Here is a 6,338-nt window from a genome sequence, read left to right as displayed (position 1 = left end):
AGGGGAGTTGAAAGTAGTGAGGTAACTGTTGGCTTCATCAAGACACAATTGCCAGTAACCAGACTGGGCATCTAATACACTGAACACTGTTGCTCCTACTAGCTTATGTGCTATGTTCTCCATGGTGGGGAGTTTGTAGTGTTCTCTCATTATTACTTTGTTCACATCGTGTGAGTCAATGCATATGCGAATTGCACCTGTGTTGTTCTTCTCCACCACAACCATAGAACTGACCTATTCCGATGGTTCAGTGACCTTCTTTACTACTCCCAATTTCTCCATCCAAGTGAGTTCCTGTCTAACTTTATCCACAAGAGTTAGAGGTATTTTCCTTGGGGCATGGATGACAGGCTGTGCACCCTCTTTTATATGTATGTGGTTTATGCCTGGGAAACACCCCAGGCCCTAGAATAGATTACAGTACTCATGCTTAATGTCAGCTTACATCAGACCTCTATGCCCTCCATCCACAGTCATGATCTTCACAAGTCCAATCTCTTTACTTGTTTTGAGACCTAGCACGGCTGGGGCTTGCAAGCTGACTGCGAGCCCAAAATAAACATAGATAAAGTCTCTGGCAAAAAGTTATAATGCAAAAACAAAAAGCTCTTAAAGCAAACCAGGTTTACAGAAAGCAAATCACTTATCCAAGTGCCTCTTTGAATCAGGTTTACAGAAAACAAATCACTTATCCAAGTGCCTCTTTGAATCTCCAAACAATGAACCACACACGACGAACCATGAATGTTGACTTCTGCCACTAAGGCGTGGCACCATCCGTCTTTTATCTGCAGAAGACGACCCTAACGAGCAACAGCTGTTCATTATTCCTGCATCCTGACGCAACTCACAGCAAGCTGCTGCTAAGTCACAACAGCTACCTAACCCGGGTTTGCTACAGTAACCCTATTAAAATATAAGAAGACGAACATAATTGGTTTTATAAGTAGGTGAGTATTTATGCAGTGTGAACATGGTATTTGAAATTGGGCTAATAATACACACCAAGAGAAATATTGTACCTACATTAATAGAAAAAGTACTTTGATTAATTGTAAAAATGTAAGTGTTTAACGGAACTCAAAATTTCGTGCCTTTTATTTTGCAGCTATGAAGAGTTAATTCATCTGTTAACACCCAATTTGCAATTAAGTGATGAGACATTTTGTCAACACTACTAGGCTTTTATATTTCTAGGCAGAGGGAGACTTACTGGAAGTCAAACTTTAGGTATACCAGTCCAGATGATGAAAAAGTTTTCATTCATGCGTCCTTTTTAAAAGGCCATATTATAAAATTTCAAGTTCCAAAGAAAGTAGCAGTACTGTAAAATAGAGCTGTACAGCGACCTGGATTTGAAGGGTGGAATGTAATGTGCAGGCATTTTTGGGAGAAGATACATTGCTTTACAGTGTTCCCTGACAGCTGCTGTATATGCCTGCCAAATTACATTTTGCTCTTCAAATCTGTATCACTTCACCATTCTGCTGAATAATCTGTTTTGCTGGCAGCAAAAGGAGCATGTTGGAAATATAATTTGGGAAAATATGGCTGATTTATCTCTTAAAACTTGTCTTTGCCTCCAGCTTTGTCAATAAACTGGTATGTGTTTTTAATCTATCATGTGCTGGTCTCCAGTTCAAATGTATGCTGGAAAAAATATTTTATAAAATGTATAAAGTGTATTATTGCAATTTAAGGAAAAGGTTTTTGCAACTTTTGCTTCCTAATTTTTATGATGTTCACACACAGTGGAATATGGAGTTGAATGCAAGTTACTTCTGATCGCCTTCAGGTCATGCTTTCTTGTATAGGAGAAACCAACATTCCAAAATGTCCACATATTAAATATGCATTACATTGGCTTGTGGAATAGGAACAACATTTACAACATTATACTGAATTTTGAAGCAATAGAAAGAGTATAATTACTAGTATTTTTAATGTGGATTCAGCCAGAGATAGTGGAAACACGGCACATTTGCAATATAAAGCAAAATCCGCAGTTTGAATTGATACTGCCAAATCAAGTGCACATCTGATCATAGACAAGCTATTACTACACTGACCAGATTCATCCTTGGTTTTATGGCTGCAGTTTTTAAACTTCCCAAGTCCCAAATTCTAGGTTCTTCTGAATGCTACTTCGGCACCAGCCATGCACAGTACACTATAAATGGTTTTGCGCATATGCAAATACCATTAAAAGCTAATAAAAATATGCCAGCAACAGAGACCGGGGAACTGGTTCGGGGGCATTGCAAGCCTGGGTCGCTGCCGTTCTGCAACCCAGGCCAGATTACCACTACCAATTCGACCAAACCGGGAGCAACCCACCTCTGGACCTGTAGTAACAGAATGTTTGCTTCAGATGAATTTGTAGAGACATTTTACATTTCCCAGAACTTTCAAATCTTGTTGCATCCTTTAAAATCTGTTAGTCCCCATTTTCATTTCCTGTTCTTTGATTAAGATGAAGCAGATTTTTATGCTGCACCACATATTCTGTATTTCCATAGTTTTTAATCAGATAAATTATGTTAACAAATTTTAGAATAGATTTTTTATTCCAGAGTTGAAAAGCTAGAGTGGGAACTTGAAAAACAAACAGAACTTCAGAAGTTAGCAATGGGAACCACCTCTATACTGGTGCCAAGAAAACTGCACGACTTTTTCCATGACATCACCAAGAGCCAGGACTGATAAAGACATTCTTTTACAAGCCTTGTCTGACTGTCGTGTGTGTAATAGCGAAAAGGGGGGTCAGAACAGGTAGCAATCAAAAGAGCTTGGATTTTATTTACTCCAGATAGTGGCCTTCCCCATTTATAAGGGATAGGCTTCACTCCCCTGGCAAATGTCATTATTACAAGCTAATTTTTAAGCAATACCATAAACGGCAAAATAAAAAAGGCTTATCTTAAAATAAAATAAAACGTTAAAAAGGCCAATCTTACTATATTTCTGTTGCCCACTAACACTCTTAAGGCAAACCTGCAAGCCTGCCTGGATTGCAAAAATCCAAACAACCACGAGACTGCAAAGGGCTAACTTTCCAATGGTCATTCGGGGTTTTTTGGAGCCCAGATCTTCTAACTCTCGAATTAATATTGGCCGAACACGCAAGACTAAAGATTTAGTTGACTAAAGTAAGAGGACCAGACATCCCGCTTTTGGTGGGATAGTCACGATTTTTAATAATTTGTCCCATGTCCCGCAGCGTGTTCAAAAAGTCCCAATTTTCCAAAAGAAAGAAAATCAATTTTAAAAAGGACGCCGTTAAAAAAAAGAGTTTTATTTCTCTGAAGTGTCATTCCCGATGTGGCCTTTAGAGAGCAGTGGTTTCTCTCTCTCCACTCGGCTCGCTTACAGCGCCCAACAAGGGGGGAGGCGCCGTTTTTCTGCAGGGAGAGCGACGGGTTTCTAGCAGTGGCAGCGCGGCGAGGAGCAGGCTCGGTCCCGGGCCAAGTGGCTCAACTGTTGGAAGGTTGTTGTTGTTTTTTTTTTGCCTGCTTCTCTCGGGCGCCACTCTCCCTTCACCCATTTCTCCCTCTTTCTCCTTTTTGTCTTTTCTCCTCGTTCCCCGCAAAAAGAGAACGAGAGGGAGAAAGAGAAGGTGTAGGGGAGAGTGGGATCCTTGCTGCTTTCTGAGCTTCGTGCAGCAAGGATCCCACTATCCTACTATTTCATTTTTCTTTATGTACACTGAGAGCATATTCACCAAAGACAAATTCCTTGTGTGTCCAATCACACTTGGCTAATAAATTATTCTATTCTACACTACTCTACTCTATTCATTTCTATTTCAATTCTAACAAGGAGTTCAGCTTCTCTCTCTTGAAAATGTAAGCTTAGTATAAGGCATTATAATGCAGGCTAGCCTTAGCTTTCAAACAGTTCATTTAGTGACCAAAGTTAAAATGGCATTGAAAAAAGTGACTGATGACCATTTTTCACACTTAGTGACCATTTTCACACTTAGCGACCATTGCAGCATCCTCATGGTCACGTGATCAAAATTTTGGTGTTTGGCAACAGATTCGTATTTATGATGGTTTCAGTGTCCTGTGGTCATGTAATCGCCTTTTGTGACCTTTTGACAAAATATAAAAATTTTAATCAAGCACCCCACCCCGGTCAATGGTGTCCCTCTTTACTAAGGTGACCAGATGTCCCGCTTTCAGCGGGACAGTCCCTCTTTTGAACAATTTCTCTTGCGTCCCGTTTTTTTTTTAAAAAGTCCCGTAAGTTACGAAAAAGCGTCCAGCCGCCGAGGCTCTCCTAGCAACTGGGAGCATATATTCTTCTTTGAGCCGAGCGCATTCCCGCCCGCGCAACCCTGGGAGCTGTTGCCAATGGCTGAGGGAGGAGAAGACTTTACTCCATGTGGAGACCGCGCGCTTCCCTCAGATTTTTTTCTTCTTCTGATGCTTTGAGCACCCCCCTCCTCTCTCTTTCTCTCTCTTGGAGCTGGCGGGCTGCCTCCGAGGCTGTCCAAGTTCAGCCCCCCTCCACCTCCCCCCCCCCAGACTGCTGCTTCACCTCAGCTGCTCGGGGCTTCTAAATTGGCATTGTGTGTTGTTTGAGGAGGGGATTACTGTGCCATCGAAACACAGCATATGTCTCACGTGGCTGATAACCTGGTCTCTACAGAAGAGGTAATTTCAAAAACTTCAGAGCAAATCCAGAAAGAGGGGAGAAAGAGGCTGAAGGAGTGTGTGCACAGGAGGGGGAATTTTCTAAATGTCCCAGTAAATCCAGAGGTGGGGGGAGAGAGAGAGAGAGAGAAAGAAAGGAGTGTGTGCACAGGAGGGGGAATTTTCTAAACGTCCCATTGAATCCAGAGGAGGGGGGGGAGAGAGAGAGAGAGAGGGAGAGAGAGAGGCTGAAGGAGTGTGTGCACAGGAGGGGGGATTTTCTAAACATCCCATTGAATCCAGAGGAGGTGAGAGAGAGACAGAGAGAGAGAGAGACAGAGAGAGAGAGAGAGAGAGAGAGAGAGGCTGAAGGAGTGTGTGCACAGGAGGGGGAATTTTCTAAATGCCCCAATGAATCCAGAGGAGGGGAGAGAGAGAGAGAGAGGCTGAAGGAGTGTGTGCACAGGAGGGGGAATTTTATAAACATCCCAGTGAATCCAGAGGAGAGAGAGAGAGGGAAAGAGGCTGAAGGAGTGTGTGCACAGGAGGGGAATTTTATAAACATCCCAGTGAATCCAGAGGAGAGAGAGAGAGAGAGAGAAAGAGGCTGAAGGAGTGTGTGCACAGGAGGGGGAATTTTCTAAACATCCCATTGAATCCAGAGGAGGGGAGAGAGAGGGAGAGAGGGAGGCTGAAGGAGTGTGTGCACAGGAGGGGGAATTTTATAAACATCCCAGTGAATCCAGAAAAGGGGAGGGAAAGAGAGAGAGAGGCTGAAGGAGTGTGTGCACAGGAAGGGGAATTTTATAAACATCCAGTGAATCCAGAGGGGGGAGAGAGAGAGAGAGAGAGAGAGGCTGAAGAAGTGTGTGCACAGGAGGGGGAGAGAGAGAGGCTGAAGGAGTGTGTGCACAGGAGGGGAATTTTATAAACCTCCCAGTGAATCCAAAGGAGCAGTGTGTGTCTGTGTGTGTGTGTGTGTTTGTGTGTGTCTGTGTGTGTGTGTGTGAGAGAGAGAGAGAGAGAGACTAAGTGTTGCAGCTTATGATTCTTGATGAATGTATTCTATTTTATTTTTCTTTATGTACACTGATAGCATATTCACCAAAGAGAAATTCTTTGTGTGTCCAATCACACTTGGCTAATAAACTATTCTACTCTACTCTACTCTATTCATTTCTATTTCAATTTTAATAAGGAGTTTAGCTTCTCTCTCTTGAAAATGTAAGATAGCATAAGGCATTATAATGCAAGCTAGGTTTAGCTTTCAAACAGTTCATTTAGTGACCAAAGTTACAATGTCATTGAAAAAAGTGACTGATGACCATTTTTCACACTTAGCGACATTTTTCATACTTAGCGACCATTGCAGCATCCTCATGGTCACGTGATCAAAATTTTGATGTTTGGCAACAGATTCGTATTTATGATCGTTTCAGTGTCCTGGGGTCATGTAATCGCCTTGTGTGACCTTTTGACAAAATATAAAATTTTTAATCAAGGCCCGCCCCCCGCCCCCGTCAATGGTGTCCCTCTTTACCAATCTGAAAATCTGGTCACCTTAGACTAAAGTTATAATAAGGCAACGCAGGACACCAGCAACAAAAGGCTCCGGGAAAACCCCAGAAGGGGAGGTCTGAGGGTGGCGTGTGGCCGTCAAGATGACTGACTTCGTTCCGCATTGGCCCCGCATTCCCTACA

This window comes from Thamnophis elegans, chromosome 5 (genome assembly GCF_009769535.1).
Source record: "Thamnophis elegans isolate rThaEle1 chromosome 5, rThaEle1.pri, whole genome shotgun sequence".
Classification (NCBI taxonomy): domain Eukaryota; kingdom Metazoa; phylum Chordata; class Lepidosauria; order Squamata; family Colubridae; genus Thamnophis; species Thamnophis elegans.
Note: the sequence above shows the minus strand (reverse complement) of the source record.